General features: G+C 45.4%; 1 long non-coding RNA gene and 1 other non-coding gene across 3 annotated transcripts in view; both read left to right on the plus strand.

The window, feature by feature from the left end:
- The first annotated feature begins 1,676 nt into the window (after positions 1 to 1,676).
- Positions 1,677 to 1,748, plus strand: TRNAP-UGG. The gene has a single exon. It is a non-coding gene; the product is annotated as a tRNA-Pro (tRNA).
- An 8,010-nt stretch (positions 1,749 to 9,758) lies between these two features.
- The window catches only part of LOC107117286, an 83,586-nt gene continuing 65,814 nt past the window's right edge, over positions 9,759 to 27,530 (plus strand). Inside the window, exons 1-2 of one of the 2 annotated variants that reach the window (XR_001482731.1) lie at positions 9,759 to 9,884; positions 12,518 to 12,591. This is a non-coding gene — a long non-coding RNA (uncharacterized LOC107117286). The remainder of the gene's footprint in view (positions 9,885 to 12,517; positions 12,592 to 27,530) is intronic. The other variant, XR_001482732.1, reaches the window with a different exon arrangement.

Below are 27,530 nucleotides of genomic sequence, written 5' to 3' on the forward strand. Positions count from 1 at the left end.
AGAGTTCTGAGGTAAAACCTGCCTGTTTGCACCCACCTCCCTCTGCTTGCTCAGCTGTGGATCTAAACATAGTTAGAAGAGGCTGCAGACAGTTGAGGGCAGTTACAGAAATCAGCAATTCAAGACTCCTGAACAGACATTTTTCAAAAAAGCCAGCATGGCAATTGAGTTAATGAATGTTCATGGCAGGGCTCTTTTTGTAGAAAAAGCCCAGCAGGAACTCATTAGCATAATAGGCCACACCAACAGCAGAAACTCATTAGCATATTGGGCCACACCCCTGACAGCACAGCTCATTAGCACATTAGGCCACACTCCCATGTTACCAGAAGTGTGGTTATCCAGCCACACCCACCTTTTGCTTGTTATTCTGTTTACCTTGTTTGTTGTCAAAACCCAGGGCCTTTTTTTGTAGCAGAAACTCCTTTGCATGTTAGGCCACACACCCCTAATGTAACATATGGAGCAGAGCTCCATCAGTTGGCTATTAGCCACAAGGTATAGATAGGGACTCCGGGGCAAGTGATGCTCTGTCATCTTGGTGCTTGGGGGGGGGGTCAACAGTGGGAGGGCTTCCAATGTCCTGGCCCCTCTGGTGGACCTCCTGATGGCCCCTGGTATTTCTGGCCACTGTGTGATACAGAGTGTTGGACTGGATGGGCCTTTGGCCTGATCCAACATTGGCGTCTCTTATGTTCTTATGTTCTTAACCAATCCTAATGAATTTCTGCTGTTGGGTGTGGCCTATTATGCTAATGAGTTCCTGCTGGGCGTGGCCAACTTGAGAGCCAGCCGGGACTCTGTTCCTGTGCGTTCCTGCCCAAAAATAGCCCTGTGACATGGGGAGATAGTAAAGGACCTTTCTAGGAGCCATTTTGATGTTCGCCTCCTTCATCAACCTGAAGAAATGTCCACCGCATCACCACTCCCTCACATCAACTCCCCCTCAACCTCTCACCTTTTACTGCCCCCAAGAAAGCTCCTGGCAAACATCGAGCCCGATACACCAACGCTACAAGAAGGAGGCAGCTTAGGAATGCAGCAAAGATATTTGCACATAGTACTCCTGCGGTGCACTGAGCTGCACAGGCCAAGTACCAGCAAGATCACCCTGAGGTGCTCAGAACAACACAGTCTCCCTATGAGCAAAACAATCCAGGAACACAAGTAAAGAGGCCGTCACTTTCGTGGAAGGTGGCAGGAGCGGACGTAACAGACGGCTGCTTCTGAAATGGATGGTTCTGTGTGGCCTGCTCCAGAGTGAGCTCACCAAGCAGCCTGGTGATCCCAGCACCTGAGGGCAGAACCACCACTGTGGTCTAGAGAGACGTCCTTCAGTAGAGAAAAAAATTACGTATGTCATACTTCATTTTTTCCACTACAATCTTCTCCATTAGAATTCCTACAACAAATGTTGCATTTCAGACTTCACATCATCAGTCTTATAACTGGATTTACGGTACTTAAAGATCGTAGCGAAGAACGAGTATCAGGCTAGTTTTAAATAATGTTTGTAAGATTTGATGTTCAACTGCAGAATTTGTCTCCACACTTCCAAAAGTCTAAATTCTTGCCAGAAGGTGGCGCTAAGAGTCAAACCCCAAGTAATAACCACGTAGGACAGAACTGGTTTCCCAGCATCTGTAAGTACTGGCTGAATCACCAACTAAACAGGTGGCTCGTTGGTCTAGGGGTATGATTCTCGCTTTGGGTGCGAGAGGTCCTGGGTTCAAATCCCGGACGAGCCCAATTTTTGCAAACTTCCTTTAAAAGTGATATTTAAATACTTGCCAGATATACATTCCTCTTCTTCCATCTCACTCCGCTTCATGCTCCAGCTTCCAGTTATGAGCACTGATATCAGAGATCCTGAGATGAACAGCCAGCCCTTGACCCCTTGACTCTGAGCGTGGTGATCTCTCACTTTACCCTGTCATCTGATTACACTCTCTGTCTGAGCAAGCCCTGACGTCTCTCCTTGACACCCGACACTCATTTCGTTACACCTGCTGGAATCCCATCAAGGTGTTTAAGCTATAAGCTAATACGCACACTTCCAGGTTGCTGAGCGGCTATTTTAACACAGCACTGTTGATTTATCAGGATTAAGTCTGTTGTAGTGATGAAACTGTGTAAGGCACATGATGCGCCAAAGCCCCCTCTCCATCCTTCAGAAGAGCACTCGTACGTGGCATCTCCGCGATAAGTGCCATTAAAGAAATGGCAAAGGGTTACGAAAGCATGGTGGAAACAAGCGAGATAGACGGGTGCCATTAATAAAACTGACTCCAGTTCAGTTTGGGCAGAATAAACGGGCAGGAAGGTCTGAAGTTATTTATGCAACAAAATGTCTTTGAAATGTGGGAGCTTCTTAAAGCTCAGCAGAAATGGCAGAACAAAGTTCAAATCCAGAGGCACCTCTGAAGCCAACAAAGTTTTATTTAAGGCAGTGGTCTTTTGGGGCTGAAGCGCGCCGGAGCGCTGCTCCGGCAACCCAAAAGCCTGCACAAATGGCAGTAAGCCCCTCCCCCAGCTCCCTGCGTCGAAAGCGCTGCAGCCGGGGGGAGGCCCGGAGAGCCCCACCGCCAGGTCCTAGAAGACTCTCAGACTGGAACTGAGGATAGTTGCTCACCCCCTAGTATTATGTCCATCTTTCCCCCCTAAAATCGGGTTTTAAGAGCTATATAAACTTCTAAGACGCCACTGATGAAAAACAGGAAAAGGGAGTGCTCGGAGCCATTGTAGTGGAAGAGCCTCCAAATCATATGCTGCGAGTGGTAAGGGAAAACATTAATTATCCTATTGTTCTTTCCTTGCAATTATCGCGAGCTGTCATAGAGAGCCATGCGAACCCAGAGGATTGTGTGGCGTTACCAAGAGTACCCCGAGGGGAACAGTAATTGTCTGAGTAAGTTTTAATTGTCTCCAAATAAGAGAATCACAATCCGGGGATGTGTCCAGTAGCATGCAATTGTGCCTCTGCTTGAGGGCATAATTTGATTGCACCCTTGAAATGGTTATATATGGCACTGCAAACTATCTCTGCCTTCTTGCAAAATGATCGTGTTCCCAGCCCCTTCTGATGTCTTTTCCTTCCACCTAACCGCTTCCCAAGAAGACTAATTTAACATGCTTTCTTTGGTTATGTTGATCTCTTGATCCTGCCGGGATGAGGAGAAAAATGTGTGTTCCTTCGCTAGTATCCCTTCCATGGCCAATTTGCCTGCCAATTTCTCTAAATTAGCTCGTAAACTCTGGGCGTTCTCACACGGCTGCCTGGGAACTGTAGCTCAACTTTGTATGTTCTGAGCACCTACCGAACTATATGTTGTCGAAAGCTTCCACGGCCGGAGTTCATTAGTTGTTGTAGATTTTCCAGGCTGTATGATGGTGGTCTTGGCATTGTAGTACCTGGTGTTTCTCCAGCAGCTGTGACTGGCATCCTCAGATGTATAACACAGAAAGATGGAGTACTCTCTGTGTCTAGGTGAGAAGAAAAATGGTAGGCAGGTAATTTATAGGTAAAGGTTTCCCTTGCTCGAAAGCCAGTCCGACTCTAGGGGGCGGTGCTCATCTCCGTTTCCAAGCCGAAGAGTCAGTGCTGTCTGAAGACGTTTCCGTGGTCATGTGGCCAGCATGACTAAACATCAAGGTGCATGGAACGCTGTTACCTTCCCACCAAAGTAGTACCTATTTATCTACTTGGAATTTCTTGCTTTCGAACTGCTGGGTTGGCAGGAGCTGGGGCCAGAGACAGGAGCTCACTCTGTCACGTGGCACTAGAGTCTCAAACTGCCAAGCTACAGACTTTCGGGTCTTAACCTTTGAGCCACCACAGCCCCTAGGTAATTTATATCTATTCCAATTACCATGTCTGATTACACAGGGAAGCCATTGAAATTCTGAAACATAAACGCAATTTCAACAGGAAAGAAGAGAGTTTAAAATAAATAGGGCATGGTTTCCTGTCCTGAAAAACACAAAATGCTCTGCATCTTGCAACAGCACTACAGATAAGATTTGAATTTCAACAGCCAATCCGTATGCAAAAGAGCCTCCTCAGGAAATCTCCTCTATTAGCATGTTAACAGCCTGAGGAACTCCTACAAGATAATGACTCAGCCCTACCCCAACTTCCTGAGTAGATATAAATTACCTGCCTGCCATTTTTTTCTTCTCACATTGACACAGAGAGTACTCCATTTTTCTGTGTTATACCTCTGAGGATGCCAGTCACAGCTGCTGGTGAAACGTCAGGTCCTACAATGCCAAGACCATGGCCACACAGCCTGGAAAAATCTACAACAACCTACAACAACCTACCGAACTAATATTTCTAATTGCACAGGCAGCAAAGCAGTACATGTGCATGAAACCACTGACAGTTCAGTCAGCTGTGAGCATGTGGTCAGCTGCCCATGCTGAATGCGGCCAGGTGCTCAGACTCAAAACAACTCCAGACACCGCTCGTTTTGAATTGTGAACAAATTCGGAAAATGGGCATTCAGAGAAGGGTGACTTCAGTTTTTGGAACACGTTTGCGTCAATCACAACGCCGCTATTTATTGCTGGCGCGGGCGTGAATTCTAAAGCGTGATTTACTAAACAGCGTTTCAGCCCAGTGGTACTTTTTAAGACCAACAAAGTTTAATTCTGGGTATAAGCTTTTGTGTGCATGCACACTTCTTCAGATACATTGAAACAGACTTCCTCAGCCATTACATATAGGTGGGAGGGTTAGTTGCCAGGAAGGCCTAATTAGAGTCAAGATATATAAGTAACTAAGCAGTAAGTATAGCTAAGTTTGGATGAAAGCAGTTTGGTAAGTCTTGATTCAATGTTATCGGAAGAAGTGTGCCTGCACATGAAAGCTTATACCTAGAATTAAACTTTGTTGGTTTTCAGGATGCCACTGGACTTGAACTTTGTTCTGTTGCTTCAAACCAACTCCCCCCTGAATCTATCATGATTTACTAAGACAGCCTACAAGTTCAGCGTAGGTGAATATAGCTCAAAATAAAATGCCTAAGAGGAGCTGCGGTGGCTCAAGTGGTTAAGACGCTGAACTGCAGGCTGTGGAAGGTCAGTAGTTCAGCAGTTCGAGACCCGAGTGTGCCGCATGACGGAGTGAGCTCCCGTCTCTAGTTCCAGCTCCTGCCAACCTAGCAGTTCAAAAGCAAGAAATTGCAAGTAGATAAATAGGTACCACTTCGGTGGGAAGGTAACAGCGTTCCGTGCGCCTTGGTGTTTAGTCATGCCGGCCACATGACCGCGGAAACGTCTTCGGACAGCGCTAGCTGTTCGGCTTTGAAACGGAAATGAGCACCACAACCCCGGAGTTGGATTCGACTGGCTTTCGAGCAAGGGAACCTTTACCTTTACCTTAAAATGCCTAAAAGACATGACCAATCTATGATGCTGTTAGCCCCCACAGAATGTTTAATATTTTCCCCCACCAGGTTTCTGGAACTTTAGCACAAGTTGGAAGAACCAGGTTTAATTTACTTAAATGAAATTATGAGAACGAATATTTCTTGAAACATTAGAACCCCTTCCTGTGCAAGTAGTTATTTTTGACCCATTAAGTTTGGTTCTTTCTGCTCATTTCCGTGTCTTCTTCAGCACTGGTTTCCTTCCCGCCCGATGTGTCTTTCTTCCTCATGGATCAATTTCATAAATGATTCCAACCAATCAGGGCTCATGGAAAATCATTATGCTAATTTGGCTAGTTAGTTCTCTCTTTCGGTAGATTGTGTGCACTTGAAATGTTATTCTACACGAGGGCCTTAGGTGAATAAAGAAATCCTTAGGTAAATGAAGAAATCCTATGCAGATTTACACCTGCCGTTGATGGACTTCAGACTGGAGTAAGTCTGCCTAAGTTTCCACTCTGTAATACTTCCTACGGCAGCGCACTGGTTGGCGTAACTAGAAATTTAAATCAAATGTTTAATTCAAGACTCGTTTTTGTATTACAGAAATACTAAATCATTTCCCTCTTACTGCCAGCAATCGTTTATATTCTGTAAACACCGTATAACCCCTTGTATATCTTATTCATGTTGGGGAATAGGAAAGTAAATTTGCTTGAATAGGAAAGCTCTGGGGTGTGCGGGGGTGTGTATTGAAACCTGATTAGATGCTTGTTATTTCCAGAATATTAAAGTGGCATTGAGGCAGATAAACCTTATGAAAACAAGACACTTCTCTCCCTTTTAAAACAGTGTCGGGAGCAGCAGTCATTTTATTAAAATACAAGAACCATCTGGTGGGGGAAGGCTGATTTATGGCGACCCTTTTGGGGTTTTCAAGGCCAGAGACATTCAGAGGTGGCTTGCCACTGCCTGCGTCCATGCCAGGACCCTGGCGTTCCTTTCTGATGCTTCTGTGACTGTCGAATCTAAGATTACCTGGCTCCGTTCGGATTCCGATTCCGATGTTACTTTTCGAGGGGCGAGGGTTTTTTTGCAAATTCGTTTTGATAATATAAGTTTGGTTCCTCTGTTTCAGCCCACGTGGCTTTTTAACAGAAGGAAGGAAAGGAAAGAAAGGTATTCCTTGGAGGTCTCCTAGCCCACAGGGTCAACCCTACTTAGCTTCCAAGATCTGAAGAGATTGGGTTAGCAGGCAACAGAACCATATTGAATTGCCACTGAGCATGAACTGGAAGAACTCATCCACCACACAAGCTCTAAAGCAGAGGTGTCAAACTCATTTACTACGAGGGCCGGATCTGGCATAAATGTCACTTTGTTGGGCTGGGCCATGCGTGCCATAAAATGTAACGCCAGGTACCGGAGATATAAACTTTATAAAGGACACAGGCAAACCCAATTAACAATATTACTTTTAGTCGAAATGCAAACAAAAGCAATTGATTTCTAGCAGGGAAAGCCAGTGATTTATTGGGGAACCTACAAAAGCCCCAATAAATGCATTTAATCATATGTGAGACTAGTTCCCCCCCCCCCGAGAGATACCATGAAAGGGGAAGTACCTTATATTTCCATACATACGAGTTGCTCGCAGGCCGGGTAAGAGCCCTGGACGGGCTGGTTCTGGCCCCTGAGTCTTATGTTTGACACCCCTGCTCTAAAGTGTTAAGAGTATGAATGCTGGCATTTATGGCGCGTTTTGACCTGACCCCATCCAGAGGAGTTTCTTCCTCCTTCCCCCTTTTCTGGAAGATACCAGCTGGCTCAGTTGCTACAGAGCTTGCCTTAACTCTCCTTCCCGTCTCTCATGCAGAAACTCTGCTCCCTTCTGTACGTTGCAGCTCGTGTCCTGTGTTTACTCTCCCCACACTGGCACTGTGAAAAATAGTCTCATGGGTGCACCTTCATCCCCTACTTTTGCCCTTCCCTGCTCGGCTTTCAAAAGAGATTTTGAATTCAGCTCGTACTTCCCCCCCCCCTCTGAAAATCAGTAGACTTGGATGCAAGAACGGTCCAGAATAATCATCTGCAACAGCTGGAGTATACTTGCATTAGAAACTCAGACTGGAGGGTTATCACGGCATTCTTAAATGCTCTGTATAGTTCTTTGTCTCTCCCCTTGACAAAGTGGGACAGAATATTCAATGCCCAATAGATCTAATTTGGCATAGTCATTCGAGTGGACTAGGACCTGGGAGACCCTGGCTGGGATCGTCACTATGAAACTCGCTGGGTGACCTTGGGCCAGTCACCGTCAGGAAAGTTTGAGATCCTGTGTGTGGTGAACCTTGTGTGTGGTGAACCTTGATGACGTTAGTGGTCTCCCATCCAAATAATGACTTGGGCCTGACCCTGCTTAGCTTCTGAGATCTGCCGAAATCTGGTTAGCCTAGGCTATCCAGGTCAGGGCACTAAATATTCACAAAATAAATACAATTTAAAATTGCAGAACAAGCTATGGTGGATGGGGAAGAGAGTATGTGATTTGAACAATGTATGTAGATCGTAGAATTCCGTTTTTCTTGTTGCAGAATTTGGGTTGCCCTATGCTAGAGTGCAGGGAGTAGTGTTATCACACTCATATCTTCTCCCTTTTCAAGAATTCTTCAACACTGGTATAGTGATCTCGTCCTCTTTCCTCCCTCACACACAGGATTTCCCCTTTGTTTCTTCTTGCTTGCTTGCTAAGTAGCCCCTATATCTATTTTCTTCTTATTTGTTCATCTATGTCCCACCCTGCCATGTTATTGTATATCTTGATGCTGGCCCAGCCCAGGGACTTGAGAGAAGAGACAAAATCACCTACTTATATTTTACTTCTGTAATGGCACACAAGAGGCTTTGGAAAGTTCCAAAATAAACAAAACATTTCATTTAACTTGGCGGGGAAAAGGTCAGGTGGAATCAGGGGTAGGATGTATGAAGTGAACCGATAATAGAGGTAACTTTGTATTCACACTAAATCCAGCTAGTATGTCTCCAGCAAGTAAGTGGGTTTTTTGCTTTTCAGCAAGGTCTTTGAAACTTTGAGGAGAGAGGCTTTCTTTTCAGTTTCTGCTCTAACTCACAAGCATAGGTTTCTGAGTTTCACTGACAATTCCAATTTAGAAGGCAGGAACCTACAATCAAGTTCCCCAAATTATTCTATATATACAGACCAGGGATCACTCCTCTCTTAAGAGTTATCTTCCTTTTCACTGGGCAGGGATTACTTCTCTTGATTAGAAGCTCTGACCCTTCTTGGCTTGAATGGGGAACTTCCGTGATCCTCTCACTCCTCTTTGCCTCCTTCCCAGTTCTCATTCAGTGCTAAACTGCCTCTCCTTCAACTGTCAGTTCCCAACTGTCATTTCTTAACTGACACTCTCCACAGAATTCCATTCTGTTTGAACAGCCTGTCACTCAAAGGTTCTCAGACTCTGCTAGGCATTAACCCTTGACAGTCCATCATAGCTGGTAATAAAGCAAACTGGCAAATTAGCATTCTGGCCTCATAGCTTCCTTCCATATCTGCTTTCCCTGTGCTGCTCCTAACCATTTTTGATAGAAAGGCAGAATTTTCTACTAACTACCCATTAATAAAGTCTCCTCTCTGTGTCTTTGTAGGCTGCTGTCAGGGTATATTCTGTGTAAATAAAAATTGAACCAATCGATAACTTGTACCAAAGGAGTACCTTAAATTACATTTATCTGTGCATTTGTCATGACAGTAAAAATCTATATGTGTCCATAGGTAATGTGATACACTGTTCTGAAATGGTGTTCAGAGTCTGATATTTTTTCTTTCCCACATGGATTAAAAAGTGTATTTGAAATGCCGCAGGTGGCTTTCATTTCAGACCAATTTATAGCTTGATGTTCCCTAAATCTTCACAGTAAATAGTTCAGCTGTAGACAAGACAAGATACATTTGTGGCCAAATGTTTGTCTTCCTTCTTAAGGAGACTGAGGGCCCAGTGCTTTGCAGTCTCAACGTCAGCTCCAAAGAAAGTTAATGTGAGTAGCTCACCTACAGGTAGTGCCAAAAATGTTCTTTTGGACTTTTAATGTTCTGAGAGATCCTGGCGAAGCGAGCCCTGGGTAAAAAAAATAAAAGAAAAATCAAATCCACTCCAAGGGTGAGTTAAGTGTTGTGAACCTTCTCAGTGTGAGAAGTTTAGCTTTACTGTGTGAGAAGCTACAGCGATACTGCTGGATGCAGTTAATAATCCCTCACATCCTTAGCCTTAATAGGAAAGGATAACAAAATTAGAATAATGTATTTGCTTTGGTGGTGTACCAACTGTTTGGCTGACTTTTCCCATTTGATACTTCCAGCCTATCGAACGCTAAAAACGGAACCAGGAGAAAACAAAGATATGAGGTCAAATATGATGATGAACGAGTGATCCCTTTCCCATGAAAGCAAGCAACTACTCCAACCCTTGGTGAATATTTGGGCTCATCACGGTAAGAGTTTGTGTTAACCGTTTTTTTAAAAATAAAATCGTTGTACAACTGCTATACTGCAGTAGACCTGAAAATCAAGATGGTGAGTGTGAGGGGTAGAACTCTTAAATTGATTACTGCAGGACTGGATTAATCCCCTAACTGGCAAAATAGTGACTCACCTCATTTGTCTTAATAACTGACGAATGAATATTTAAACTTCCTTCTTTGAAAAGCATTTTATTATGGTGGGTGTCGGATGAAGTAAAATCTTTGGTCCGTACTGTTAGATTTATGACGATGTAGATTTATGATGGTGTGGCAGAGCCTGGGCATGTACCCCAGCAACACAGGAGCCAATGAGAGTGAAGTGGCACTCTGAACCAGCCTATAGGAGTTGAGGGAGGGAAGTTTTGTCAGTTGGGTGTTGCGAGTTAGAGGTGGGGAACTGTGAGAGATAGAAAAGGGCTAGTTGAACAGGAGTGGGAATTAAATCTGTGGAGGTATCAGATCACTGGTGAAGTATCCCTCTCTCAGGATAGCTGAGGTGCCACAGTATGTTGTCAGGGCTTGCTGAGTCTCATGTGAGACTAAGTTGCAGCCAAATTCTGTATTTTTATGTTATCATCTTGCCTGGCAGAAGTCGCCCCCTCCCCAATTTATCTTTATTTTCATACAAACTAATACATGCATCATATTATATTATCATTTTCATGGAAGCAAAAACAAAGTAAAGCAGTAGTAATAATTATACTAGAGATCTCAATAATCTGTATAACCAACAGTCATGGTCTTTTCCCAACAACTGTTCCATAAAACCACAGAACAAAAAAAAGCAGTTTTTCCCCTCTTGGGCTTGAACTGTTTGAAACCTAACACACCACAACTCTTGGCTGATTGTCGATATTTGCCTCAGTTTATGTGTGTCTTTCTGAATAACCCTCATCACTTTTAAAAGCAAACCACCTTGTTCCTGTCAGTTTTCCTCATTCACATTTAGTCAATCCAAATTTGGAGGGGTTTATACAGGCCAGATTCTATCCCCTCAGACCGTTGTTAAGTTCCTGTGGGAAATCCCAGTGCCGTGTGTTAAGTGGGTAATTGTGATGAAGAATAGCCTGTGGGCTGTGTCTTGCCCCAGGAAAACCATCACAAGTGGGTTGCTTTCCTTGTACACGTCACCACTCGATGTGACTGTCATCTTCTGGAAGGATGATAGCTGCTCAGAAAACCGCACTTAAGTGGAATAGAAAAGCAGGTTTATAATGTTGCTGCATGTGGTCAGGGAGATACACGAACACTAAGCATACGTTAGTGTGGATGTTACCTACTTCCCTGTTGGCCGAAGTCCGCACAAAATAGCTGGAATGTGAAAGGAAGAAATCCTCCTTCCACCTCATTCCTATGATGAAAGAGCTGCTACCTCTATACGTTTGGAGGAAATTTTAAGAAACCTGGTAAAATAAATAAGAAATATAGGATCCTGAGGGGAATAAGTCATGCAGATGGGTTGGAGAATTAATAATTCAAGCAGGCAAAATAGTTCCAAGCATTCAGTTCTAGTACTCTCATATAAAAAGACAACTATTCAGGGCTGAGGAATATATTTCACTCAAGCACAGGAGGCAAGAGTCTAAAAAGGTAGAGTAAGAGGGTAAAACAGGCTAAGTTTGTGTTCAGACGCGCCGTTTGATCTGGTGTCGTGACGGTTCAACAACAGATTTTATCTGCGCGATCACACAGTCAACATCTGCCTCCCGTCCCCGGCTGTTGGTTTACAGCTCAAAACCCCCTTTAACCCGGAGTATTTTGTTACCAGGTCCCAAAGTGGTGTTTTCTCAGTTCTCCTGTTTAAAGCCGCATTTCCCCCCTGTGCGATTGCTCCTCCGGTATCAAGCCACTCCTGGTGGTTTAAACCCCCTCCCCACTCGAAAGCTGCTGCGGAAGCCCGAGGCTTCCGCTTTTCGCCCGCCTCTTTTTTTCTTGGCGGTGTGCGCATAGGCGGAGCTCCGCCACCACGTTTAGAAAACCGACATTTAAACTGTCACTTGTTTTAGTGTTTAGATGAGTTTGGGATCTCACGGAGGCCATTTTCGGGTCAAACATTTAAAGGGAAGTCTTTTGTTGGAGGGGTTGGATTGATTCGCCCTGGTGGTTCTGTGCATGCGCCATGATAGTCCCCCCCTTCTACGGAGGGGCACCTATGCGCATGCGCAAACTGAGAAAAAAAATTAAAAACCGCCGACACACACTCCTGCACGTCGGTAGTGTAGACAGATGGGAGTGCTGTGACTGCGTGGTAAAGCGGGATAAGGGAGGTAAGTGTGATCGCGATTGTCCAGATCAAATATAACGCGGTTAGAACTGGAGCAGTTTAACCCACTCTCAGCACGCCATCTGACCGCACCCTAAGACTATCTATCAGGGCAGATCCAGCAGTTCCCAAGGTAGGGATCCAAGGGTCCAGGCAACAAATAATCCAAAATGTGGATTGTCACATTGTGAAAATGGGTGTTCAGGCTGGGGATTGTACAGTTCACAAGACAATGGTAGCCCTTGCCTGGCAAGAGATCTTTTTGGGAAAAGATTCTGGGCCTATTTATAGAGTTTAAAAATGGATTAAAAATAATTTTTAAAAAACCCTTTCTTTCCAGGCTTGGAAAGGAGGTGGTGAGTGGGCTCGCTGGTATCCTACCTCATTGAAAAACTGGAATCAAGAACCAAGAGGGTAAGAAAGAAGTAAAATAAAGAGCCAATATTAAAAACTAAGTTAAAACTTATAATATACAAAAATGCATGTATTTATTAGAAAGACAGTTAAAAACATAAGGGCCCAATGAAACACATATAAAAAAATACAAAACAAAAAAATGACAACAGAAAAATGATGTGTCAGAATTCCAAAGGTGCCTGCAGGCTCAAAACGTTTGGTGATACTTGCCTTAGACGTTAGAAATAAAGTAAAATAAAGTAAAAATGATAGAATATTTTATTATTTGCAGTATCACAAATAGCTCACTGCACCTTCGTGCTAACAGCCCTTTTAGAAGGTCATTATACAAAAACACCAACTGCTGTACATCTGTGTATTTGTGGAGCCTTGGTCCCAGAAGATCTTCCACATTATATTTTGTTTCACCAGAACCCAGAAATAAATTTCATGCTGGGATTTTAAAGGATATACATTTTTCTTCTGTGGTGGTGAAACTTTTTTTTTTTTTTTTTTTTTGCTTTTCAATTTGTATCAGTGTGTTTCTTAAAGAGAGGGACAATTTACCTCGGTAGCCCAGGAAATACGAGCCAGAGTTTTGTTTGGAGGCTGAGCTATATGAATCGTATATCGTGAAGGTGCTTATGTGCTTTAAAAAGGTTTTATTAGGCTCTTCCTTTTGCCAGGGTTGTCTAGGTCCCTCTGTTGCATCCTAATTGTGATGGCCTTTGGCCTTAGGCAGTGAACATTTCGCTTGCTTGCCTTGCATCTCCAGAGGGAACTCGCCAGACCTGCCCTTTCTCTTTGCCAGGAAATAGTTCACAGAGATGGTCATCTCCCGAAAGCTTATGTAACCAAATAGACTATTTATCCAGATCAAATGTACTCTTTCATCTGACTGTAACAAGTTTTCTCTGAGCCTATGAATCCGTCATAGAAAAGAAACGCTCTTACGTGTGCTATCGCAGATTCTAATCAGGTTGTGACTAACTTACAAATAAACACTTTTTGATAGGGATTTCAGTCTGGCCCACTACGTTGAATGTTTCCCGAAAATCTTTTTGTTTGCCCTCTACTTACAATCTTAAACAGCTGGACGGAGATAAAGAGTTTTGGGGATGCCATAGACTGGACTGACCATTTTAACTTTTAATGGGCTGTACTGTGAGGAAAAATCTGCTTCTGGCCCCGGTCACACGGAGAATTTGCTGTGTGAAAGGCACGAATGTCGGGTGGATTTTCAGGGCACGAACACACCGCAACATCTGGGAAGCGTAGCGCACCCGTGGCCAACCCGTGGCGTCCCGCTGAAGATGCGGAGTTAATAAGTACCAAGGAAAGTGCATTAGTATCGGGAAAACGTGCAGCACAGGCGGGCGTCTGATCGCGGGAGCGCTAGTATCCCGTGGCATCCGGCGCCCATCCACATCCTGTCGCAAACCGGATGTTTTTCGTAAGCACATGTGCACAAACACGAAACTGAAAGCAGTGCTGCTCCACGGAACTGCACATGCGCACAAACACGAAACGCTTGTGTGATCGCACCACGCCGCTTCTTTGCCATGCTGCAGCATCGCTGTGTGATCGCCAGCTAACAGGCGAAGCACGGAGACTCAGGGGACCCTGTGATCGGGCCACCACACTTTATTTTGCTCCAGGGCGAACAACCACACCTCCCCCCCGCGTTATCTGGCCCATGTGACCGGGGCCTCTATAGCTCTACATTGTAGATGTTTTTTTTCATGTGAAGAAAAAAAATGGTTTAGGGCACTATTTTTACCTTGTTATTTATGTATTTCATTATATTTATACCCTGCCCTTCCCGCGAGCGGGAATTGTTAGAGACATAAATGTGTACTGCTGGTGTCCCCCCCCCTCCCCCCAAAGTCTTTTTGGTCATTTCTGTTTTTGCTATTTTCTTCCTTATAAAAGTTTTGCAAAAATCTTTTTGTTTGCCCTCTACTTACAATCTTAAACAGCTGGACGGAGATAAAGAGTTCTGGTGGTGCCATAGACTGGCTTAACAATTTTAACTTTTAATGGCCTGTACTGAGAGGAAAAATCTGCTTCTACAGCTCTACATTGTAGATGTTTTTTCATGTGAAGAAAAAAATGGTTTAGGGCACTAACTTTATCTTGTTAGAGGCATAAATGTGTACTGCTGGTCCCCCCCCCCCCCCCCCCACTTTTTTCTTTTTTCTCTGTTTTTGCTATTTTCTTCCTTATAAATGTTCTGGAGTTCAAAGTCAGGCTCGAACTCACTTGGTGCCCAATTGAAGCTATGGTTTGTTTTATGTCATACCCCTTGTTTACTAGATTTTTTTGTTTTATATTTGAGCTTCCTGAATCATTACTTTTATTTTTGTGTTGGCTGCTGTTTGGTGTGAACACATTTCCTCCCTAATAAGCCAGATCTAAAAGTTTATAGACCAGAGAGAAAGCATACCGGCATTCTGGATTTTGGAAGAGGAATTGGTACATAAGTCTCAATGATGCAGGACCCTGGCAGAAGTTCTTTATACGGCCTGCCATAAATTGTTCTGTCTTGAGCTATGTTTTCCAGCTGGAACTACATCATATCAATTTTATATAAAAAAACAACCCTTAGTATATAGGTAGGTTCCAGTTGGTTGCACTGGTGTCATTATGAACACAGCGTGCTAGAATCTGTTAGATATTTTCAGGGGGATGCTGTTGGGCTGCAGTAGAAAAGCTATATTCAAGTCCAATAGCTTCTTAGAGTCCAACCAGATTTTCTGGGTGTAAACTTTTGAGAGTGAGAGCTCCATACATCAGATGCTGTCAGATCTGACAAAGACTTGGTTTTTGTACCCCACTTTTTTCTACCTTTAGGAGTAGGGCTCCCAAACCTCGCCAAATCGTGGCGGGGGATATGCATGTCTTCGCAGAATCCGTGCCGCGGGGACGGCAAGATGCATTGTACCGCCGTCGCCAGGACATGACACTGCGTGTCGCTCTGGCAACGGGGCTGTTTGGAGCCCCGTTGCCAGAGCGACGTGTAGCGTCATGTCCTGGTGACGGCGGGTGCAGCGCGTCTTGCCGTCCCCGCGGCACGGATTCTATGAAGACTTACGATCCCCCGCCGTGACTTGGCAACCCTATTTAGGAGTCTCACAGAGGCTTACAATCGTCTTCCCTTCCCCTCCCCACAACAGGCACTTTGTGAGGCAGGTGGGGCTGAGAGAGTCCTGAGAGAACTGTGACTGGCCCACGGGCACCCAGCAGGCCTCATGGATCTCAAAGTGGTTGACAATCGCCTTCCCTTCCTCTCCCTGCAACAGGCACCTTGTGAGGCAGGTAAGGCTGAGAGAGTCCTGGGAGAAATCAGACTAGCCCAAGGTCACCCAGCAGGCCTCATGCGTATCAAAGTGGCCTTCCCTTCATCTCCCCCCAACAGGCACCTTGTGAGGAAGGTTGGGCTGAGAGAGTTATGGGAGAGTGGTAACTGGCCCAAGGTCACCCAGCAGGCCTCATGTGTCTCAAGGAGGCTGACCATCGCCTTCCCTTCCTCTCCCCACAACAGGCACCTTGTGAGGCAGGTGGGGCTGAGAGAGCCCTGAGAGAACCGTGACTGGCCCAAGATCACTGTCAGATCTGGCAAAGGGAGCTTTGGCTCTTGAAAGCTTACACCTCAAAAAAATCTAATTGTTCTCTAAGGTGTTACCGGACTCAAATCTAGGCGCTGTTCAAATAAGTCGCCAAGGAATCATTCTATAAATTATCTGGGAGCGGAACTCCCTAATAGCTTCCCTGTAGGATCTGGTGGAAGTGGCCTCATTATTTCTGACGAACCCCCAGAAAGATATACCTGAGAGACTGCAGTATCCATGCTGAGGCACCCTTGTTGGCCTGTATTTAGCCCTTTACAGCTACCATGGGATTATCTCAAGGGGCATTGATCCCAAAACAGGATTTACTTCCCTCCCACTGAGGAGTTATCTTCAGGTACAATTGAAAGGGGACTGAAACAAAGCCTTTGAAATAATAATAATAATAATAATAATAATAATAATAATAATAATAATAATAATAATAATAATAATAATAATAATAATAATAATAATAATAATAATAATAATAATAATAATAATAATAATAATAATAATAATAATTTTGATTTATTGATCGCTTTTTCCCACACACCTGTGGGCTCAGAGCGATTTACATTTACTCATGACATTTGGACTAACAATACTCGTGGAGGATAGGGAAGACAACATACAGTATATTTTTAATTACACACACATTGTAGCTGGCCGGAGGATTCATCTGCGGGCTGGATCAGTCGTGTTCCGACGGCTGCATTCTTGTCGGCTGGCTGATGACGTCAGGGCTTCTTGGTGTCATGCTGCCACACTGCCACCGCCTGGCCGACTCGCTCCACTGCAGGGAAGCCGAAACAGCTCTTTCATCTTTCGATCTTGCCACGCCTCAGAAGTCACACTCGGCAGCTAACACCTTCCCAGAGGGAGTGGTGTGCCCACCCCCTTACGGGTGGTTTCCAATTTATCTACTTGCCGAAGCTTTCGAATCGCTGGGTAGACGATGAGCTAGGACAAGGCTTGGTTGCTCACACCAGCACGTGGCTAGAACTGCCAAAGCTTGGCAGTTCAGATGTTAATAGTTAAGCAGGGGAGTTATCCCATGCACCACCGCTCCCTGACCTGCTGAATGCATGGTTAGTTCTTGCACTCCCCTCTAGCAAGGATGGCCCTTCTGTTAGAATTTATTTTATTTATTTATTTGTTGTATTTATAACCCGCCCTCCCTGCAAGCGGGCTCAGGGTGGCTCACATTGCCTGGCACAGTGTGCCAAGGTTCACATACAGTCAAAACATTTAAAACTTGAAACATTTAACAGTGTTAAAACATTTAAACAATCAACGATTTCCAATTAAAGTGCACTCAGTGATTATTAACCAAGATGGCGTAACATTTAATGCAGGCTCAGGCAACATGCCATGCAGACCCCAAGGCGGTTTGGCTCAATCTCACTGCAGCCAGCCTCCACCACAGATACTAATAGTGGTCGTTGATGGTAATGTGGGCGGCTCCTAATTGAAGGCCTGGTGGAAGAGATCCGTCTTGCAGGCCCTGCGGAACTGCACAAGATCTCACAGGGCCCTGATCTCCTCCAGGAGCTCATTCCACCAGTAAGGAGCCACCACTGAGAAGGCCCTGGCCTTAGTGGCAGCGAGCCTGGCCTCCCTGGGGCCTGCAATAACCAGCCAATGTTGCGCCCCCGACCGTAGTGCTCTCTGGGGTATATACAGGGAAAGGCGGTCCCTCAGGGATGTTGGACCCTGGCCATATAGGGCTTTAAAGGTAAGTACCAGCACCTTCTTTCCTCCAGAGACTGACAGAACCAGTTGGTTTCCAGAATGTTCTGGGGTAACTTTGAGGGTATCAGCAAAGATTCTCTGTTCCCCTTTGATGACATGGTATAACAAGCCGCAGAAAGGCTCTGGGCGGATTTGTTGCCTGGCGTCCTTACCATTTGTCTAGAAGGCAGCCCATCCCCTTGTTACATGAGGAACCTTTGAGGGGGGAAAAGAGCCCATTAACCGGACTACAGAGGGGCAGTGTTGACGGTGAAGACAGTGTTCTTCTCAGCCAACATTCCCTGAGGAGAATCTTGTCCGGCTAAATTGTTTACGGTAGTTTGTGGTCTGTGAAGAAGGAGATTTGAGCTGCTAGAAAAGATGTATGAACCGGTTGATCGTTACAGTGTTCTGGCTGGCTTCTGTGCAGATAAGAACTCGCTCATCCGTCCCAGTTGCTATTCCAGGTTGAAGACAGTTCCCTAGCCAGAGGTCGTGAAGCCAGCTGCTGAAGTGGGTTGAAACGGCATTATTTAGCATGTGGGAAAGTGCCCGTCATATTTTAAAAAGCAAAAAAGAGGACATATTTCCCGACTGACTACTTCAAACAAGTGATCACTATGACAAATCTCATTTTAAGTACCCCTACTATTTCAGCTGTGATGCTAACTAGCATTCATAGAATCATTGAATCCCAGAGTTGGAAGAGACCCTAGAGGCCATCTAGTCCAACCCCCTGCTCTATGCAGGATCAGCCTAGAGCATCCTTGACAAGGGTTTGTCCAGTCGCTGCTCAAAGACTGCCAGTGAGGGGGAGCTCACCACCTCCCTAGGCAGCTGATTCCACTGTGGCACAACTCTGACTGTCCAAAGTTCTTTCCTAATATCCAGCCGGTACCTCCCCACCCTTAATTTAAACCCATGGTTGTGAGTCTTATCCTCTGCAGCCAACAGGAACAGCTCCCTGCCCTGACAGCCCGTCAGATACTTCAAGAGAGCCATCCTGTCCCCCCTCAACCTCCTCTTCTCCAGACTAAATATTCCCAAGTCCCTCAGCCTTTCCTCATAGGGCTCAGTCTCCTAACCATCCAACCAAAAAGAGAACATTTTCACCTGTTGTTTAAAACAAGGCCAAAAGAGGACGGACACACACACAAAAAGAAGACATGTCATAAGAACATAAGAACATAAGAGACGCCAATGTTGGATCAAGCCAAAGGCCCATCCAGTCCAACACTCTTTATCACACAGTGGCCAGAAATACCAGGGGCCATCAGGAGGTCCACCAGTGGGGCCAGGACACTAGAAGCCCTCCCACTGTTGCCCCCCCCCAGCACCAAGAATACAGAGCATCACTTGCCCCAGACATAAGAACATAAGGGAAGCCAATTTGGGATCAGGCCAAAGGCCCATCCAGTCCAACACTCTGTGTCACACAGTGGCCAGAAATACCAGGGGCCATCAGGAGGTCCACCAGTGGGGCCAGGACACTAGAAGCCCTCCCACTGTTGCCCCCCCCTGCACCAAGAATACAGAGCATCACTTGCCCCAGACATAAGAACATAAGGGAAGCCAATGTTGGATCAGGCCAAAGGCCCATCCAGTCCAACACTCTGTGTCACACAGTGGCCAGAAATACCAGGTGATATCAGGAGGTCCACCAGTGGGGCCAGGACACTAGAAGCCCTCCCACTGTTGCCCCCCCCCAGCACCAAGAATACAGAGCATCACTTGCCCCAGACATAAGAACATAAGAGAAGCCAATGTTGGATCAGGCCAATGGCCCCTCCAGTCCAACACTCTGTGTCACACAGTGGCCAGAAATACCAGTGCCTCTGTAAAGAGGACATCTGGTAACCCTAGTTGAAACATATGCTGGCCAGTTATAGCCTGGTTTCCAGTCTACCCTTTTTGGAGCAGGATAAGTGGGAAGCCCTTGTTAGCAGCTGTTGGCAGCACCTGAGTACCGCCAGGGCTGTGTCAGCTTCTCCTCCAATTCCAGCAGGTACTTAGTGTGGGTATGGCCAAAGGAACAAGCACTTGGGCATGGGCCAGAGTGAAAGAGCCATGGCCCTTCGCCCGTGGCTCACAGCCTAGGGCCCATTCCTGGTAGTTTGGTGGACCAGCCCAGGATACGTCTGTGTTTTGTTTTATTTAAATTGCGTTGTTTAAATAAGTGGCTTTGAAATTTTCTGTGAGGCATTTCGGTGTCTTTGGAGATACCCAAATAAATGTGTGTTAGCAGAACTACTCCAGGCTAAGATGAATGACACTCCTGCTATGACTCTCGATCTTGTACCCTGAAGGTCTTTTTGGTCTCTAAGGTACTACTAGACTTGAATCTAACCGTTCTATTGCAGACCAACACAGCTACCCTCTGAAACTAACTTCCACCCTTGATCCATTTCAGCCTGGCTTCAGACCAGACTGAGGTCAAATCTGCATTTGCGTTTTTAAATCAGTTTCGTGCTGCTGTGACGCCATCCTTCTCTATAGAAAAACGGCGTCACAGCAGCACGAAACTGATTTTAAAATGCAAATGCAGATTCAACCTAAGGGACAGAGGCTGCTTTGACTGCAGTGGTAGAATCACAGAATTTTGGAGTTGGAAGGGTCATCTAGTCCAACCCCCGCACTCTGCAGGAGCATAGCTGAAAGATAGCCCTACAACATATCTGAAAGATGGTCGTCCAGCCTCCGCTTGAAAACGTCCAGCGAAGGAGCATCCACCACCTCCCGAGGCAGTCCGTTCCACTGCTCAACCACTCTTACAGTTAGGAAGTTTCTCTTGATATTTAGCTGGTATCAGCTGCCTTGTAATTTCCACCCATTAGATCTAGTCTTGCGATCCAGAGCAAGAGAGAATAGATCTGCTCCATCTTCTACATGACAGCCTTTTAAATATTTGAAGACTGCAATCTAAGCCTTCTCTTTCCCAGGTTAAACATACCCAATGGAGACATGTATTTGTTCCCTTTTGATTATGTTGGATCGTTCTGTAGCCTTTGGCACAGTGAATAATACTATTCCGTGACATTACCTGAAGAAGCAGAATAGTGCTTTAAGGGCATATTGCACCCCAGTTGTTTCAGCCCTTCCTGTCCGATCTGATGTTGGAAGTTTCCATCAGGGGAAGCAGAGTCAGTTGTGTTTATGGTGCACCCCAAGGTTCCATTCTGTTAACAATGTTCCTTTTTTTTTTTACATCAGATCTTTGAATAAGATTATCGGAAACTTTGGGGTTGGGTATCGTCAATATGCTGCTGACACCCATGACACATATGACTTATGTGTCATAAAATGTAATGCCACTTAGCAGAGATATAAACTTCACAAAGGACACAGAAAAACACAATTAAAGATATTATAGCAGGTATTCCATTGGAGCCCCACATTAGGGGCTAATATTTCTCTGCAAAGCTTCTTCAGTTTTCTGAACGCTATATTTTAACTGAGTCCCAAACCCCCCCCCCCCCCAAATACATATAAGCTACAAATATAAATGGTCTGAGCCTAGGACCCAGGGGAAGAACATGAAATGGCTGAGCATTGCAAGCTTCTCCCGCCACCTCCGGTCTATCTGGAGTGCCAGTGGCTCTCCAGGGTCTCGGGGGGGGTGTTACAGGGTAGTTTGAGGTAAAAATTTTGGGTGTCCTCTTCAGCACTTGTTCTGCTATTATTCCATTGGAGCTCCACATTACGGTGTGTGTGTGTAAAAACTAGTATTTCTCTGCAAAACTGGAGTCCCTTGACTCCATATATTTTAACCCTGGCTGGTCCCAAACCTCCCTCCCCCCGAAATATATATAAACTACAAATATAAATGGTCTGAGCCTAGGACCCAGAGGAAGAACATGAAATGGCTGAGCATTGCAAGCTTCTCCCCCCCCCCCCAAGGTCTACTCAGAGTCACAGTGGCTCTCCAGGATCTCAGGTGTTGTTTTTTTACAGGATGATTTAAGATAATAATTTTGGGCATCCTCTTCAGCACTTGTTCTGCTATTATTCCATTGGAGCTCCACATTAGGAGTGTGTGTGTGTGTGTGTGTGTATTAAATCTAGTATTTCTTTGCAAAACCGGAGTCCCTTGAGTTTGCGGAACTCTATATTTTAACCCTGGCTGGTCCCAAACCTCCCCCCCCTTAAAATATCCCTGCCTAAACTGGAAAGGTGGGGGAATTATGGGATTTTGCAAAGCCAGTTTTAAAATAAAAAAGATGCACAAGGATGACAGGAGAGGGACCCCCCCCAGCTCCTACCTGTGACGAGGAGTACAGAGACTTGGAGGAGTGGCCGGGAAGTTTGGCAGCCCCACCCTCTGCTTCTTGCTCTGAGGCAGCCCCGCCGCTCAAGCTGAGAACAGTGAGGTTGGGCAGAGGAGGGGAGAGAGAAGACAGCCCCACTCCCGGACCTGATTAAAGGCCTTGGCGGGCCGGGGCCGGCCCGTGGGCTGCAGGTTTGACACCCCTGCCGTAGGGATTTCAAGGCAAGGTTTGGAGGGACCGTGGCTCCCAGGCAGAGCCTCTGCTTTGCATGCAGAAGGTCCCAGGTTCAATCCCTGGCATCTCCAATTAAAAAGGACCAGGCAGGAGGTGATGTGAAAGACCTCCACCTGAGACCCTGGAGAGCCACTGCCAGTCTGAGTAGACCTTATTGGACCAGTGGTCTGATTCAGTCTGAGGCAGATTCATGTGACATTCAGAGGTGGTTTGGCATTGCCTGCCTCTCCTTAACAACCCTGAACTTCCTTGGTGGTCTCCCATCCAAGTACTACCCAGGGCAGACCCTGCGTAGCATCTACGATATCACAAGATCAGGCTAACCTGGGCTATCCAGGTCAGGGCGGGCCTCATATACGTGTTTCAAAATAAGATAATAAATAAAACAAAATTCAGTCTGTTATGGCAATATTCAAATATGCATATTGCGACATTATTTTATGATATCTAGAACTTGGTTATATGCATTGCACCGTTACATTACTGAAGTCCTCCCCCCCTTTATTTGTTCCTCTCATTTTATCCCTCCCCTCATTATTCCCTCCTTTTTGATGTGTTTGAATGAAAAAAATGCATTTCATCCCCCCTTTACATCTTCCAAAGGAAAGAAGCTGAGGAGGCTTTTGTTGGGAGTGATCACAGTTAGTTAAAGCCTACCCAGTTGGTCTACTCAAAGGTCATTAACACAAGAAGGTTTGAACTTAGAAGAGTGGTCCCTGTATCCCCAAAGACAGGACTGAAGCCAATAAAATGTGTGCAGGGAATTGTTTGGGACTGAAAACAGAACGAGATTTCTGAGTTTGCAGCTTCTGTTCCTTCTACCCGCCCGGAATAAGAGACGTATTTACTTTCAGCATTGTAATCTGTGGAGAGTCTTCTTTGAGTTCTGCGGAGAGCCGCCACATCGTAGATCTTACGCGTGCAAGAAATATTTCCAGAGATTTAGACGGTTGCTCCCCGCTAGACCTGGATGAAGAAAGAGAGAAGGAAACATTCTAAAGGAATTTTAATCTGAATGTATAATGTGCTTTCTGAGTACACAGAGCCTTTTAGTTGTAGATTAAGATAATGCCGCGAAATAGATTTGTGTAAGATGATTAATTACAAGTACTTGCGTAGATTTTAACTGATTGGCGAAGGATTTATTTAGTTATCTGCTTCTGTTTATAAAAGACTGAAGCCACGTGTTCACCGCAGTTGCTTCTGAAATATGATTGTTGGTACCAAGGAACGATGTTGTCATCCGAAACGAGCTTAAACCGTGGTGTGTTTAGGGGACATTCATAAATACAAAACGGCAAGCAATTTGAATTGAGAATGCAAAGTTGTAAATTGCATGGCTTTCTGTCAACTGTAATGAGCTGTATAATAGAAAAAATAATGTGGCAAATCGGGTTATCATATGCGTCTTCCAATGCCAACGCCATTCTTTTTATTAATTGTTGTTTCAGAGGAGCAGAAATGTCATTTTATATATCATGAATAGCAAACTCTGTTAGCCGCATGCAAATGGTTTACACTGCAATAGTAATTCCCCGTTACTATGTACGGGTGTAAACGTTGAGCAATGAGGGAAGCTAGCAGGGAGAAAGTTGATTCATTTGAAATGTGGTGTTGGAGGAGATTTTTCATGATAACTGAGGACCACCTAAAAGACAAATAAGTGGGTTTTAGATCAAATCAGGGCCCATGGTGGCTCAGAGGTTAAGATGCTGAGCTGCAGACTGGAAGGTCTGTAGCTCGGCAGTTCGAGACCCGAGTGCTGCGTGACGGAGTGAGCTCCCGTCTCTGGCCCCAGCTCCTGCCAACCTAGCATTTCGAAAGCAAGGAATTGCAAGTAGATAAATAGGTACTGCTTCAGTGGGAAGGTAACAGCGTTCCGTGGGCCTCGGCATTTAGTCATGGTGGCCACATGACCACGGAGAAGTCTTCGGACAGTGCTGGCTCTTTGGCTTCGAAACGGAGATGAGCACCGCCCCCTAGAGTCGGATTCGACTGGCTTTCGAGCAAGGGAAACCTTTTGATCAAATCAAGCCTGAATTCTCCCTAGAAGCTAAAATGATTAAACGGAGGCTATTGTACTTTGGTCACGTGATGAGAAGACAAAAGTCAGTTGAAGAGACAATAACGCTAGGAGAAGTTGAATGCAGCAGGAAAAGTGGAAGACCCAACATGTGATGGATTGATTAAATAAAGGAAGCCACGGCCCTCAGTTTGCAAGACGTGAGCAAGGCAGTTAATGATAGGATGTTTTGGAGGTCATTAATTGTTGGGGTAATGAGGGGTGCAGGAACCTTTTCATGCACTCTCATTTCCACTGTGTTCATTTTGAGGAGGGAGGGGAGCTGGCTTCCCCATTGGAGGGTTTTACTATCCTAATTTCAGTTATATGAATGTTATGAATGTTATATTTAAGCATGTGTGTTCTATGGCTTGTTGCCGTAATAAATGCCAGACAGAGAGACATTGGAGGGAGAGAGGGAGGGAGGGGGGGGAGAGAGAGAGAGAATTGTTCGAAACTGTTGTATCCTGGGACCGGCATTGACTGACCAAGCTTGAAACCTAGAACAATAGATAGCTAGGATCCTGGAAGGAACCTATAGACCAAGAGTCACACTGTAAATAGCCTATCACGGGTAGTGTGTGTGTGTGAGGTGGGGTGTTGTGCACGGATTTAAGCAGGGCTTCGGTCTTGCTAGGGTTGTCTTATGTTGAGCTGAAATCACGAATAAAACCATGAGCCGATCACTATACGTGTCTCGAACCCAGTATATTTCAGAAACCAAAACTCAGTTTATTCTATGACACTCTCTTCAGTCAGAAAACACTGTTGTAGCAGTTCAACATGCAATATAAATATTTCAACACAACCCCGATACATAAACAGTGCACTTGTAATTCTATAAAGGATATGCTTGGTTGCACCCATAAGTGGAGGTGGTTGGCCAGAACCACCAGGAACAAAACTAAATTGAGACATTGAGTACAATTTCCCAACCACAGGGGCTAATGTGAACAGTCAGTCAAGTCTATGATGAGCGTTTGACATACACCTCTGACCTACAGGGCAAACTCAGGCCATTCTTTCGATCTCTGGAGTCAGGGAGGTCAAAGAAAGCTAGGTCGAGGAGGCGGACTGTCCCAGGAAGCTAGGTTAAGATACTCTATCTGTTTAGAATTTGATAATGTATAAATATTCCAAGAGGCAAAAGTCATGTGAGGTAGAAGCTAATTGCTGTAGAAATTCAAGTATCATAGGTGTGCCAGTGTAGGACTGAGGCTCAATCCAGCCCTAATTCTGTGACATTAATTAATCCCTTTCTTTTTTGCCAGTCAAGTCGCTGCTGAATTATGACAACTCCCATACAGTTTTCAAGGCAAGAGAACCTTCAGAGGTGGCTTTCCGTTGCCTGCCTCTGTGTGGCAACCCGGGAGTTCCGTGGTCGTCTCCCATCCAAATACTAACCGGGGCCGACCCTCCTTGCTTCCGAGATCTGACAGTATTGGGCTAATCTTGACTCTCCAGGTCAGGGTTCCCATAAGTTGGAAGCAACTTGACGGCAAATAACATACGCAGAATTTTCCCAACTGGTGAAAGTTGAAGTTTGCTCTTTGGAGGCAATCTTGGAATGTATAGCCAGTGTCTTACATGAATGTCCTTTCCTGGTTTGAAATACAGTGTAGAGGAGCCTCTGCCTCCTTCCTGCTGTATCCCCTGCACAGACGGAAAACAATGCCCCAGCAGGTCCAGAGCAGTGTTCCCTCTAAGCTGAGTTATGTGAGGTAGCTCACATGTTTTTAGCCTCTGGCTCACACTTTTTTGTCTTAGCTCAGGAAGAATGGCTCCAGAGCAAACTAATTTGTGCAGTGGCCAAATCACTTGCTCACAACTTTAATGCCAGTAGCTCACAAAGTAGAATTTTTGCTCACAAGACTCTAAAGCTTAGAGGGAACATTGGTCCAGAGATTCTCTAGAACAGGGGTGTCAAACATGCATCCTGGGGGCCAGATTGGGCCCCCGCAGAGCTTCTATCAGGCCCGCAGTGGAACTGGCCATCTCCTGCTTCCAGTTCTACTGCTGCTGGTGCTGCATCATAGCTTGCTTCGCCAGACTCTCTCAATCACTCCGCCATTGCATGTTTTAACCTAGGTCCTCGACTCAGAACTCTGAGCATGGGATTTCTGTGGTGAATGTCAATAACTCAAAAGTTGGTTTGCAGCTTACAGAGCTATCGTTTTACACGTTTTTATTTTAAGTAAAAAACAAAAATCTTTGTGTTTGTGTCCTTTATAAAGTTTATATCTCCGCTACCTGGCATTACATTCTGTGACACACACGGCCCGGCCCGACAAGATCTCGTTTATGTCAGATCCGGCCCTCATAACAAATGAGTTCGACACCCCTGCTCTAGAACAATAGGAACCAAAATTTAGGGCTGTAGCCCCAGGGTGATGGTCATCACAGGGTGTGCCCGCATGAGCAGAAGAGAGAGGCATCCTAATTTGGAAACGCTTTTGCATCCAAAACAAGAAAGGTGAATCACATAATTTTGGAGCACTGCCTTTTTCTTGCTCTGGTAATTTACTGATCTGGCCACAAGCTGGCCAGGCAAGTCCCATTCTTAGCAGCTAACACCCTGTTTTGGTAGTTTGCTCAGAGGGGAAAGCATATTTCAACAACCAAGGTGCCGGCCCCAACTTCTTAGGGGCGTACAGGATTTTTCTAAGCCATCCGTGATATTTCTTGACATTTCCGCTTTGATTTTCTGAAGGCAGAATAATTGTTCTTCAGAGACAAACTGCTCGAGCCCCAAGATTCTAGAGGAGGTTGTCAGTGGTGACGAGGAACCAGCGCTTTTCTGGCTCTGGCGATGTACAGAACGGTAGTCAGTTTGGTGTAGTGGTTAGGAGTGCGGACTCCATCTGGGAGAACCGGGTTTGAGTCCCCACTCCTCCACATGCAGCTGCTTGGTGTGACCTTGGGTCAGTCACAAGTTCTTTCAGAGCTGTTCTCTCAAGGGCAGTTCTCGAGAGAGCTCTCTCAGCCCCACTAAGCTGAGTTAGTGTGAGCTAGCTCATAGTTTTTTAGCCACCAGCTCACAGATTTTTGTCTTAG

Source organism: Gekko japonicus, unplaced genomic scaffold (genome assembly GCF_001447785.1).
Source record: "Gekko japonicus isolate JY-2015 unplaced genomic scaffold, Gekko_japonicus_V1.1 scaffold430, whole genome shotgun sequence".
NCBI lineage: Eukaryota > Metazoa > Chordata > Lepidosauria > Squamata > Gekkonidae > Gekko > Gekko japonicus.